Source organism: Littorina saxatilis, unplaced genomic scaffold (genome assembly GCF_037325665.1).
Source record: "Littorina saxatilis isolate snail1 unplaced genomic scaffold, US_GU_Lsax_2.0 scaffold_1303, whole genome shotgun sequence".
NCBI lineage: Eukaryota > Metazoa > Mollusca > Gastropoda > Littorinimorpha > Littorinidae > Littorina > Littorina saxatilis.
Window position 1 is genome coordinate 18,034 of NW_027127284.1, and position 14,802 is coordinate 32,835.

Genomic DNA, 14,802 nt, shown 5'->3' on the forward strand with positions numbered 1-14,802 from the left:
CTCACTGATTGATTACAAAAAAAAAATCCACACACATACACACAGAGCATTTTCAACTATGTTGTTTATTGAAGTCATCACACTTGCTATTATCCCTGTTCTACCTGAAAGACATTATAACAATATGAAACTCAACTCGTATTGTTCATCGATTGTAAAGATAATTATTGATACATATCAAAAAGTCTATACTGTATTGAGGAAATACCTCACAATTTAAGAGATACATAATTACGCAATAAAGTTTTGTACATGTAACTGATACGTTGAACAATTATCAAATTGTTAGTTTGTTCCTACTATCACAATTACACACAGTGTAATAGTCTGTTTCAAACACCTACGATCATCTGTACATATAATCTCTCTCACTATCTGTCTCTCTTTATTTCACTCACTCTCTCCCTCCTTCAAGAAAGGTCTTTCTAGACTTCAATGCTACAATCCTTTGGTGATTAAATACTCTCTCTCTCTCTCTCTCTCTCTCTCTCTCTCTCTCTCTCTCTCTCTCTCTCTCTCTCTCTCTCTCTCTCTCTCTCTCCCTCCCTCCACCCATTGCACACCGGTTGGACCGTACATAAGGTAACGTTAAACTATGCTTGTGCAACGTATGTGGGAGTATCACTTATAACCTCAGGGTATCTCTTATCCTGTTGCGCATCTATAGACTAGAGACAGCGCTGGTTAGACTAAAACATGGATCGGGAACTTCAGTACGTACTTAGGACTACCGCGGCTGTGCTTGCAAGTTTGGATAGTTCTTTCTTTCTCATTTGATCCGAGTTTTATCTGTCTCATTAAATGCCATTTTTCTACCTACTACACATATAGTTTTCCTAATTGATTCCCGAAGATAAGTTAGTTTCGCTTCCACGTTTCTGTTTTCACTAATTCAACATGGCCGGCGTCGGCAATGCATCTTTGATCATCATCTTCTTCCGAAGAGGACTGGGTTCTTGCGAACGTCTCAGAGTCCTGCGGTTGAGTCACTGTTACCGATAGTGGTTAGCTCCGGCAAACAGGGAGATTAAAAAGGTGGGGAGGTTTAAAACTATGCGGTACAGGGGAGAGTGCGTTCAAGGGCGGGCTCTCATGCCCGACTCAGCGACTGCACTGAGGAAACTGTGGCCGAGACGGGAGCGAAGGAGGGGCCTGCTTCGGCCGATGAACAAAGAAACTGTGATCGAACAAGTATGGTGTTACAAGGGGAAAGACCCGCAAAGTGAACTTAGTTGCCAAAGCCCGAAGTGTGACGACGGACTCGGTTTCCAGCAACTGTCCACCGACTCAGCGGCAAAATATGAGTTGACACGTCCGAGGTGAAAGGTAATAGTCTCTTCTTATTAGAATGAAGGTCATTGTTTATGACTAAAATACAGTAGAATCACATAATGCACGAAGGAATGGAACATGTACATGGAATAAGATTGTCCGTCCACTAAGACACATTCCTAAAGGTGGAACCAACATCCTGACGGCTATGCAGAGGAAGTGTTCTTTTTAAGAAATGCATTCAAATAAAACAAATAGGGAAATGCCCACTGAACAGAAACACCCAGGCTCCTGATTTTTGGTATGAATCCAAGTTGAGAGAGATCAGCTGAGCTAGGATTTTACATGGAATAAGATCATCCCTCCACTTGCATACAATGTATACAACCAGAAATGAAGATACAGTGTGCTTGATGTGGTGATCAAGTGACATTTTGCTATGAATGTGTTTAAGCAACTAGTAGCTTCTTCAGCGTTAATTCATTAAACAATCACTCTTATTCTTAGCACATAGAGCACATTGAATGAGTGTGTGCATGTGTGTGTGTGTGTTTGTTATTGCAATGTAAGACCTTATAATATAAATATACACAAATTATAACACATGCTGGGATTCTAAATATGTTCTGTTTACTTGCAGGTCTCAGTTATTACCAAGCCCTGCCTCATTCTTCCCGCAACACTGACATGGTGCTGTTGTAGAACACAAGTAAGTCCTTTGATCATTTCCAAAATACACTAGTGCAATAGCTTGTGAGTGCAACTGGTGGTAATGAGAATATTTTACCACAAAAGGCTAAAGTACAAATAACAGATTTATTATGTTGGAAAAAGAAGTAAGCCAGAGCAAGTGATTAGTGTACCAGTTAGCTAGGGTGGATGTATTATATAATTACAATTTACAGTCAGCATAGAATGTTGAGGACAGTCTAGAATTTTTCTCGCCCTGTGAATTCAACTGCAAATCAGATGGCATGAAGAAATCAATGTTATATTATGCTCTGCATTGAGTGAACCATCTCCTGTCATTCTGAGTGACACATCTCTTTAACTGAAAAACATGCCAGTAATTAAATCCAGGCTACATGGGGATGGAAAATGACCCTGGCAATTTCAACCTCTGAATGATTGTGTCTTTGTGTAGCAGGATTATGGATCTTCACAAGCCTTAGTTCATTTGTCTGTACATGTGTATCATGTATGGCGGTATAAGTTAATACTATTAGTCAATTTCAAATAGCAGAGTTATTTTCAGAGCTTTCTAACTTCAAACCCTGTGGAATCTATAGTTTTTAATTTAAAGGGTATTTTGACTTTGACTCCAAGTTTCTTTCTTGCAAAGTCATTCTTTTCTCATTCAAGGGACTAAACCACTACATGTACTGATGACTGCCTGCATCAGGGTTATAATTTATGAAGAAGTCAAAATGCACAATATATCAGTTTACAATTTAAAGGCCCACTTGCCTTGTCACTACAGTATAATGTGGCTATGCTTTAACATGGAATCCCTCATCTTGGCCACATACAAAAAATTATATATTCAGTGACTGCTTGCTGTGGTGAGTTAAAATGTGTGATGAAATATTTTCACAAAAAGGTACCAGTGTTGTTAACAAAACTAATTCTTTAACAAACAAACAAAAACCACTCTGCACAGAGAGCATTCAAGCTGATCTATGTTGCTATTCGTCCAAGTAGAGGGATGATCTTATCCCAAGTAAAAGCCTGACAAGATCTGAGACTGTGAAGCAAAATGTTTTTACATGGTAAAGTAAGCCTTTAACGAGCAAGTATGTCTATTGCACTGGGTGTTTTATTATTATTGTATCATTTTTCTTTCAGGTAGTCTCTCTTTAAACTGACTTTCTACACCATGGTGTCTCTGGCAGTGTTATATTGGCAGAAGACAGTTGGAACTGGATTCCTCATTTAGATGGTAGGCATGTTTTGGGCTTTTGTGTTGCTTTGGTGTATGTGTGTGTGTGTGTGTATGTGTGTGTCTGTTCTATACCAGAAATAAACACACTGTTTGCTTGCTGTGGTGAAATGACATTTTGTGATTTTTTTTTTTAAATGAGCTAGTACAGTTGTAGCTTTTACAGCATTTATTCATAACACAATCGCACTTGGCGCAGAGAGCAACCAGACCGTTCATTGTGGGTATGTGAACAAGTTAAGAGATCATGTCTTATCCCATTTTAAAGCCTGACCAGATCTTAGACGGTGAGCCAAATTGTTTTCATGAGAAGGAATGTGCCTTTCAGAGAAATCTATTAACTACAGTATTACTTTACAAAACATATTTTAAGAAATGAAATGTGTTACAAGTAACAGCCATGGGGGTGATAGCCTGTAGGTGGAATAATAATCTTCAATTGCCCAGAAATGATTGTTATCTGGTCAAGAAATGCAAAGCATTTTGATGTTTGTGACGATTAGTTACTCTTTATCACGTTTGGTCCCTGATTTTGCTGTCCTTGTCTGCGTTGGGCAGGTGTGCGTCCATGATGTCATTGCTATTGAAAACTAATCTGTACTGCAAAGTAAATGTACCCGTACATGACGTACATGGCAGTTGTCAACCGGGGGCCAGCCATGACTGGGACTGATGTATCCACAGGCACTCGACACCAGGTGGGCGGGGCCAGTGGTTGGGGTGTGATTCCCTGCCTTACACCACCACAAAGTGTAGTATCAGCAGACAAGACTGAGCAGAACTTCTGCCCCCCCCCCCCCCCCCTCACCAATTGACCACTCAGTGCCATGTGCCTGCAGCTGTATCATAAACACTTTGTGACAATAGTTGTTACCTCCTTAGAACAGATCTTGTGATGCTCCTCAGTCAGTCAGTGTTTGATGGATGCTAACTGGTATACTTGACATAGTGTTCATATGAAAGTTTTATGTGTTGCAGCTCATCCAGATCACAGGTACACAAAGGAGCTGGTTACAGTGATAACATAGGCACATGGAACTGCTTATGGACTACTTTAGAAAGTGAGCGGTTACAACCAAGACTCTTCCGTCAGGAAGGTCTGCGGAAGGGTGCTTGATCTGTTTCCTCGGACAGGCTTTTCAAGACTAGGTAGGTTAAACCACATGATTGGGCTTTAATTATGAATGCACTTCAAAATTCACTCTATTTCATTATCTTGTACAACCCCCCGCGGGTTAGGGGGAAGAATTTACCCGATGCCCCCCAGCATGTCGTAAGAGGCGACTAACGGATTCTGTTTCTCCTTTTACCCTTGTTAAGTGTTTCTTGTATAGAATATAGTCAATGTTTGTAAAGATTTTAGTCAAGCAGTATGTAAGAAATGTTAAGTCCTTTGTACTGGAAACTTGCATTCTCCCAGTAAGGTAATATATTGTACTGCGTTGCAAGCCCCTGGAGCAATTTTTTGATTAGTGCTTTTGTGAACAAGAAACAATTAACAAATCTTCAATAGTACTGACCAAAGAAGAAGGTTTAATTGTGTGATCATGATTTGATACATATGCTTGACCCTGAAGATGTGTTTTATTTGTTTTGTTTCAGAACAAAGTTTGGTGAAGTAGAAGCTACCGCTGTAGGCTGGTGTAAGGCTGAAGAAGAACCTCTGACAAGTCAATTTTCAAGCAACTGAGCACGAACCCAGGTACAAGACACAGAGCTCTCTTTCTATCGGTCTGTTATTCATAGAATGACACTAACAGTGACACAAGTAAATAATCTGTATCATTGTCTTGACCTCTAGAAATTTGGTAGAGAATAAGATGACTGATAGTATTATTTTGATTATTTCATGGTCATTACAGTGGCCTCCACCCCTGCCCCTTTTAAGACACCCCAATCTAAGACTCCTTCCTATTAATGACCCTGTTTTCGCAGACTTCTTGTTCATAACATCTGTAAATTCACTCCCATTTTAAGACTTGCTCCATTTGGACTTGGACTGGGTGGCCGAGTGGTAACGCAATTGCGCTCGGAAGCGAGAGGTTGCGAGTTCGACCCTGGGTCAGGGCGTTAGCAATTTTCTCCCACCTTCCCTAACCTAGGTGGTGGGTTCAAGTGCTAGTCTTTCGGATGAGACGAAAAACCGAGGTCCCTTCATGTACACTACATTGGGGTGTGCACGTTAAAGATCTCACGATTGACAAAAGGGTCTTTCCTGGCAAAATTGTATAGGCATAGATAAAAATGTCCACCAAAATACCCGTGTGACTTGGAATAATAGGCCGTGAAAAGTAGGATATGCGCTGAAATGGCTGCGATCTTCTGGCCGATGTGAATGCGTGATGTATTGTGTAAAAAAAAATCCATCTCACACGGCATAAATAAATCCCTGCGCCTTGAATATGTGCACGATATAAATTGCATAAAATAAAAAGATAAAATAAATCCCTGCTCTTAGAACTGTACCCACGGAATACGCGCGATATAAACCTCATATTGATTGATTGATTTTAAGACCTGATTTTGCTTATTTTGGATTTCGAAAAAGAGAAAAACAAATTCCCACTCTGTACAGAATTAAGCCAGGTTCATGATTTTTGTATGGACCAAGTTGAGAGATGGCATTTGTATAGGCCTGACCAGATCTGAGATGTTGAATCTAATTGGTTACGAAGAAAGCATTGTGTCATTATAGGCACACTACTTCTCGTCACCGTCTCAGTTCTGGCCAGGCTTTAAGATAGGATAAGCTCATCCCTCAACTTTGTCACATATGAACAATCGACACACTGACTCTTGCTGTTGTGAGTTGACATTTTTTGATGAATTTATTTCTGGAAAAGGCACCATGCAGTGCTGTTTCAGGGGTGGGACTTTTCCGCGGATTTCCGCGGACACAACTTACGAATTCTGCTGGAGTAATCTATTTTTCCGCGTCACATTTCATTACAATATCTATGACTTGTTGACTGAATGATTTGGAGTGACGTGGAGATGAAACAGAACACTGGAGGCTTGAGAGTTAAATTGTGCTGACTGAAAACTCCTGATAACTAATAGTAATTTTGAGGGGGGGGGGGGGGGGGGGGGTTGGGGAGTGTGGAGAATGTCTTTTTTGTCAGATTGCACAGATTTTAATGTACCATTTAACCAAAATTTGGGGTAACATGCCCCCGAACCCCCTGGAAAAAAAGGGATTTCCTCCTTTTTCATCACAAGAGAGTCCCACCCCTGTGTTTACAGAATTCCTTGTTTAAAACTATCACTGTGCACAGAGGGAAGGGGGGGGGGTGTATTTGACCACCCCTGCGTTTACAGAATTCCTTGTTTAAAACTATCACTATGCACAGAGGGAAGGGGGGGGGGTGTATTTGACCACCCCTGTGTTTACAGAATTCCTTGTTTAAAACTATCACTGTGCACAGAGGGAAGGGGGGTGTATTTGACCACCCCTGTGTTTACATAATTCCTTGTTTAAAACTATCACTGTGCACAGAGGGAAGGAGGGGGGGGGTGTATTTGACCACCCCTGTGTTTACAGAATTCCTTGTTTAAAACTATCACTGTTCACAGAGGGAAGGGGGGGGGTGTATTTGACCACCCCTGTGTTTACAGAATTCCTTGTTTAAAACTATCACTGTGCACAGAGAGAAGGGGGGGGGGGGTGGATTTGACCACCCCTGTGTTTACAGCAGAATTCCTTGTTTAAAACTATCACTGTGCACAGAGGGAAGGGGGGGGGGGTGTATTTGACCACCCCTGTGTTTACAGAATTCCTTGTTTAAAACTATCACTGTGCACAGAGGGAAAGGGGGGGGGGGGTGTATTTGACCACCCCTGTGTTTACAGAATTCCTTGTTTAAAACTATCACTGTGCACAGAGGGAAGGGGGGGGGGTGTATTTGACCACCCCTGTGTTTACAGAATTCCTTGTTTGAAACTATCACTGTGCACAGAGGGAAGGGGGGGTGTATTTGACCACCCCTGTGTTTACAGAATTCCTTGTTTAAAACTATCACTGTGCACAGAGGGAAGGGGGGGGGGGGGGGGGGTGGGGTGTATTTGACCACCCCTGTGTTTACAGAATTCCTTGTTTAAAACAATCACTGTGCACAGAGGGAAGGGGGGGGGGGTGTATTTGACCACCCCTGTGTTTACAGAATTCCTTGTTTAAAACTATCACTGTGCACAGAGGGAAGGGGGGGGTGTATTTGACCACCCCTGTGTTTACAGAATTCCTTGTTTAAAACTATCACTGTGCACAGAGGGGGGGGGGGTGTATGTGACCAAGTGAAGTGCATTGCTACATAATAAAATGAGCAAATCCGTCCCGTGAAGAAAACTTCTGCTTACTTAATTGTCAGATTTGCCAAGGCGTGTACATGAAATAAGATTATCATTCTAAATGCTGAATCAACATTCTGACTGTTTCCTATGAAACCAGGCTTGATTTTTGGTATGAATCCAAGTTAAGGGATAGCATGTGTAAAAGCAGAATTGTGTACAGAGGCAGCTTTGTGTTATTAAAGGCCGGCTGCTTTTCGTGAACACAGTTTGGCTCACATCTCACATCACCTGCCAGGCTTTTTAAAAAAAAAATGTTTTACCATGGGATAAGACTATCCCTCCATTTAAGCACATACCAGCAATAAACACAGTGGTTACTTGTGATGAACTAGTGGCAAGACAAATGATTTAAGCATCACATAACCTTCCTAAGTGAAGTCAAGTTATGTGTCTGTGCCAGTGTGTGTGTGCATGTGTGTGTGTCAGCATAGAATGTTGAGGACAGTTCGATGGTAAATAACCCTGACAATTTTAGCCTATGATTGTGCCTACATTGTGGCAGGATTGGATGTGGATCTTCAAAAGCCTAAGTTAACAAAAAAGTATGTAAAAGTACATTTTGAATAGTAGTTTTTTTCTCAGAGGGAAGATATCACAAGATATGATCGTTCCACTGCATGTATGCCACATAACTAAAACAAAAATTAAATGTTATTTTAATCGTCTTTTGGGTAAAACAAATACACCATCAATATATTATAATAATGATCTTGCTTGTTTACAGATGGACAACAGCTACTGCCAGGACCAGGTTACGCATAAAGAAAACAGTCAACACTTGGCTGGTGCTGCAGCTTCTTTGATGTCTATTTTTTTTTTTTTTTAAAGACAGACAGCTACCAGCTCATTCAAGACCATAGCCCCATCTTACTCACGCAGAACAGACAGCCATCTTTCGCCTTTGCACAGAACACTGCTGTCTGAAGGTACACATCAAAAGGATAGGTTTTGCACCTACAGCGTGCGACTGTGGCTAGGGTAGGAAGAACAGACTCTGCAACACGTTCTGAGAGGGTGGCCTTTTCTTGCCACCCGTACCCCTGTGCAACAAGACTTGGCCAGAGAGCACACATCCAAATGCAAACACTGAACACTGAAGAGGAAGAAGAAGAAGAAGGTGCCCACACAGAAGGACATAAATCTACTTTAAGGGCACACAAGTTTACAGCAGTTTATTGAATTGTAGCAGATTATAGGGAGAAAATGAACAAGCTAAATAGGCTGTACAGTACTTCACTTGAACAATGTATAAAGTTCCCTGTATTAAGAACATTTACAGATCACAAGACATTGTGTTTTCTTTTGTTTACAATACAAATGTTTCATAATAAAAAGATGTGCACTAGGCAAGATCCTTAAAATGTAAAACTAGTAGTGTGACAATTTTGAATTGTTCAGAGATGGTTTTTCTTCAGTGGTAAATGTTTTAGCTTTTTTTTATAAGATCCCGTTAGTGAAGCATACTATAAAACCTTGACCTTCCAAACTGTGTTAGCACCCTGGGCTGCGATCATTGTGTTGAGCTACTTAAAGGCACAGTGCAGCTTACAGCCTTCGTTTTGCGTTTTTGTTGCAGCTGAGTGCATTTACAGTTCAAAAATCCTCCTATGGTAGTAAAACTACCCAACGACGACATCTGTGAAGCTCGACAGTTTCTTGTTCACGCGAGTGCATAAATTAACCTAGTTATTACGTGGTGTTTGGTCGGAGTTCGATTCAACTGAGTGATTCCGGCCTCCATTTTGTTTTATACAAACTCATGATGATGTCTGACATAGTTTGCTAGTGACGTGTCTTTTTGTGCATGATGTGGTGATCTACCTGATCTAAATTTAGATCCAAAAATAGGTCAAGACCAGCCGGGTCCGAGTACGAAATTGATTCGTAAAAAAATCGCAGTTCTTGACTCTTTGGGTGCAAGTCAATGAAACTTGGTAGTTCTTCTAATAGATAGCTGCCTGAGGTATGACTAAAAGCCCCAGGGGCTCCGTGCACCTGAATTTGACAAGTTCAGTACCTTCAGCAAGCGCAAGTACAGTAGAGAAGCGCTTGACACACTGAAAAAGGCCTACTACGAGCAAAAGAAAAAGAATCAGTGATGCATGTGCTTTTGATGTAATCTTCTTTGACATTATGATGACTACAAAAACTGACTGATGTGTTTTGTTTGTGAATGATGGATATATGTGCATGATTGCGTTTCGCAGACACAGTTGTCATGTGCGTTGTAATTGGCGACGAATGCTGGATGATTACTATTTTTGTACCAGGATTACTATTTTTGGGGCTGAGCATTACTCCAAAACACTTATGGGGGTAAACAGGTCTGCAGCACAACTACAAATGTAGAAATGTCGTCTGCATTTTGTATATTTTAAAAGGTTATTTTTGTGCACAGAACATACATCTGCAGGGAGGTTTGGAGGGTGAAGTTAGGATCTGTTAGGAGGCATACAGCATCACACTCATTTTGTGTGTGTGTATTTTGTGTTGACAGATAAGACACTGTCATTCCAGCAGAAACCTGTGATGATGCACATTTTATTGAAGTGACCAGCTGAAATTGTATGTACGTTGTTATGAAATTGACAAATGATCCCTGCTTTGCAATCCTGGGTTAATGATATTGCCAAAATTAAAACGTGGAGGAAAAAGTGAGTGTAAACCTATTCTTGTGGTGGTGGTGGTGGTGGTGTGTGTGTGTGTGTCTGGTTAGTGTGTGTTTGAGTGTGTGTTAAACAAACAACGACAAACAACACCAAACCTACATCAAACAAGCACAACAAAAACAAATTACACAAAAAAATGGCAAAAATCAGAATATCAACTGAGAAAAAAAACCGTGGCTGAATGCAATACTTATTATAACTTAAAAAGTAAAAGTGTGCGTGTGGATGTGTGCGTATGTTTGAGTGTTTTAAACAAACAACAAACCTAAATTAAAGAAGCACAACAAACAAACAAAAAACCTGGCAAAGTTCTGAACATTAACACAATGCTGCTGTCTGCTTTGAGGGGAGGAATAAAATGACTGAAGCCGGACTGCCGAGAGGAGGAAGGAGGGGGAAAAGAACACGCAGACATGAAAACACACACAACTCCATGACAGATAAACTGCTTATGTTCAAAAATCAAGAATATTTAAGCGTGCACACACGCACGCGCACACACACACACACACACACACACACACACACACACACACACACACACACACACACACAGACTCTCCTCGTGAAAGTAAAGGTGAACTCGAACTTGAAGGTAAGTATAAATGTTTGATATGGAAGAAACCTGTGATAAAAGTCTTTGTATAAATCATCGGTACCAACAAAATTCAGTTGCCACAACGCGTAAAAGGACATACTGTAGTTTCAAATTAGTAACAATCTAAGCCATTTTAATCAGCACTGGTGTCCGGCAAGCACTAACAGATACAACAGCACGTGTATGCATCTTGAAGTAATAAGACCTTGAAGTAGGCCTAGAGTTTACACTATGCATTATGTAATGCTTTAATTCAGCTGCCTAACTGTGGAACTTTGCAAATGTGTGAGGACCGTTTCACAAAACAGACAAAACACCCTCTCAGTTATTTACACAAATCAGTTCCAGAATGTGCGTGTTCCTTTTCCGTCTCTACAAATTAATGTTATCTGGGGGGAAAACGAATCATTGTCGCTTCCGCCCTCAGTTATAATTGCCTGAGCATAATAGGAAATGCAACAGGTGTAGTCTTCCGCCTGATTTTTAGTCAAGATATTTCGACACAGAATGTTTCTTTCTTTTTTCTTTGTATGTTCACAAGCTCACATACAATCATTTATGCAACACTGACAATAAGACCAGACCAGAGTTGTGATTGAAATGGGCAGTTTATTTAATAAAGCTCCAGAATGAATAAAAATACATGACAAAATAAGGTGGTCCCGCTGTACAAAGCCGGTTACCAAACACACACACACACCAACACACACAAACACACTCACGCACGCACACACACACACACACACACACACACACATGACACACACACACACACACACACACACACACACACACACACACACACACACACACACACACACACACACAGAGTAACATTGTACAACTTACTGTCACATTCAAGCGGGAACACCAAACAAAACGTATCATCAAATGAAACAACATTTTAAGTGGTCAACTGAGCAGATGACCACAAACCACACTTGAAATCTTCACATTTTAACACTTTCTCCTGTATCCACAAAAGTCATTTATGCTGACTAGATAATGACATAATAAAATGACATCAATAAAACCATTCCCTTTTTTTTTTAAAGAAAAACAAGAAAATTAAAATAACGCAAAGAACTGATGCTCAGTAAGGTTGGGTATCGATCTCAAATGTGTGCATAGCTAATTACATGTAACCGGCATGGACTGGGGCTAGAATTGGCCTTTCTGTCAGGCAACTCGGCCTCTAATTGGTTTTATATTGTCTGATCCCCCTCCAGAAAAAAACAATACCATTTGCCCCGTGCTTCTGCGCCCACAAAAAATATTCGGGAATAAGAAAAGTTCAAATTTTAGGCACCCCACATACAACCCTAATTGTCAGTCAATTACTTTACTGCAATCAACGTTGATTTTAAAGTACCATGTCATTATTATTTTGGAGATAGATTTGAAAAAGTCCATAATTGCAGACTGCGTATTGGTATGAGTGATTTGAATTTTGATTTATGTCAGCGGCACCTCAAGGAATGCCCCAAATGTGAGTGCGGTTACCCAAGGGAGACTGCTGAGCACTATTTGTTGCATTGACCCTTGTGTAGAGATGTACGATTATTGTCAATTGATAACTGATTATAAGTTTATTGAAATATTATTGAAAGGCATCCCGCAATATTCCCGGAATGTCAATCAGACCATATTCATAACTGTACAAGAATTTATTAAGACAACCAGGCATGTTCCGTACATGAGCCTCTACATTTTATTCACTGTAATGTTCATTTGACACTGTCATGAGACAAATGCTGCCTGACCAATTGTTCTTCGTAATTTCTCTCGTGTTTTGTGTCCTTGTTTCGACTTATCGATTATGGCCCAATCGTTATGTAATTTAGTGCCATTTTCGCCGATCACAAAATGTATTAACTTTGCGTGTGTGTCTTCTGTGCATTTAATATTATTGTGACGTGACCCACTCTTCCAACATTTCTGGCGCTCCAAGTCTTCGTCGTCCTTTTTTTCCCCCCTTATGCTGAATTCTGTTCTCTCGTACCCCATTTCTTTTTGTTTCTTGTTTTTACCCCCACCAAGTTCTGTACTACCACCCCCTCCATTTTTTGATTGCTTGCGCATCAGGTTTGTCTGTTTGTTTTCGTTGTCTGAAATGAGTAAATGTATCTAGTCCGCCATCATGCTAAACTTTGTTATGTACATACCAGGATGACTTAAAATAAGCATTTATGCTTGAGTTATCTTAAAAAAACAATGCATTGTTTCTGTCATGATAACAAATTGAATAAAGTTTTGTAAACCAATGGACTGATTATAGTTGACCCTGATATGTGATTACGGGATAGTGTCACATTAATTTATTTCTACTTTCACTTGTACTTTTGTACTTAAAACAAATCACTGAAATGTAAAAGTTATTATTTTTTCCATTGTGAAGTGTCGTCAGTCTTCTCAAGGTAATGCAGTCAAACTCAACCAAAAGTTGGAGGGGCTTCTTCATACTTTCAGTGTGTGTGTGTGTGTGATTTCTTTTGACACTATGCACGTTTGTATATAACCGCCTGTGCACAAAAAGAAGAACATAATCGAATCTTATCATTCATTTTCGCTTAATTGATTGATTGGTATGCATGTTTCTAACAGTGACCGTTACCAAAGTGAGTATAGTGCGCTTCCCAAGCATAAAACGGTGCATGACTCTGGATTTGCGTCTGAGATATTGACACATCACTGTGAGAAAAAGCGTTAATGAAAAAAGAAGACTATTTATTTTCCTTGAGCATTATCTTAAAGTGGTGTGCCAAAAACTTTTAAATTCAAAAATTCAATATTTAACTTTAGGAAAAGCACTGTAGAGAGAAAACCACGCTTGTGTGTTCAGAATAGTCTCCATGTGGTATCAATATAAATGATTCAAATGTATGGAAGAGAAGCTGTTTCTGCTGGATTAATACACACACACAATTGTGCACTCACACATAAGCACGCATGCATGCTCTCACACACACACACACACACACACACACACACACACACACACACACACACACACACACAGAGAAACAACAAATTCATTATGACAAAACCAAATACGAAGTCCTATTTCACAAATTTTATATCTTCTCCTTTTCACCATATACAAATACAGTCACGGAGTACATTTATAAGGCCAAATTATTAAGAAATATTATTTTCTGTGCTTGAATTACCCAGTGTGTAGCATGATCACCACGAAGGTACAATTCACAGAAGTTGAGTAATCACTTTACAAAACCCATACCAGTACCACATTGTTATGTTAAATCCTATTTATATTAACCCACACAAATAGAAGAAGATAGCTTTGTGAAGACTTTCATTTTCCAACCAAATGCTGTTCAAAGATTATTCTTTCTTTCTATATTTGGTGTTTAACGTCGTTTTTCAACCGTTCAAGGTTATATCGCGACGGGGAAAGAGGGGGGGGGGGGGGGGGGGGGGGGGGGGGGGGGGGGGGGGGTGGATGGGATAGAGCCACTTGTTAATTGTTTCTTGTTCACAAAAGCACTAATCAAAAAAATTGCTCCAGGGGCTTGCAACGTAGTACAATATACTACCTTACTGGGAGAATGCAAGTTTCCAGTACAAAGGACTTTAACATTTCTTACATACCAATCAATATGAGGCTTATATTGCGCGTATTCTGTGGGTACAGTTCTAAGCTCGGGGATTTTATTTTAATTTTATTTTATGCAATTTATATCGCGCACATATTCAAGGCACAGGGATATATTTATGCCGTGTGAGATGTAATATTGTTTTACACAATACATCACGCATTCACATCGGCCAGCAGATCGCAGCCATTTCGGCGCATATCCTGCTTTTCACGGCCTATTATTCCAAGTCACACGGGTATTTTGGTGGACATTTTTATGAAAATTTATCTATGCCTATACAATTTTGCCAGGAAAGACCCTTTTGTCAATCGTGGGATCTTTAACGTGCACACCCCAATGTAGTGTACACGAAGGGAC

At 40.2% G+C, this 14,802-nt stretch overlaps 1 long non-coding RNA gene across 1 annotated transcript; it reads left to right on the top strand.

The window, feature by feature from the left end:
• Positions 1-399: 399 nt before the first annotated feature.
• LOC138955747 (uncharacterized) lies at positions 400-9,711 on the top strand. Its single transcript, XR_011452353.1, has 6 exons — positions 400-1,326; positions 1,913-1,981; positions 3,118-3,211; positions 4,190-4,360; positions 4,814-4,913; positions 8,283-9,711. It is a non-coding gene; the product is annotated as an uncharacterized lncRNA (long non-coding RNA).
• Positions 9,712-14,802: the final 5,091 nt, after the last annotated feature.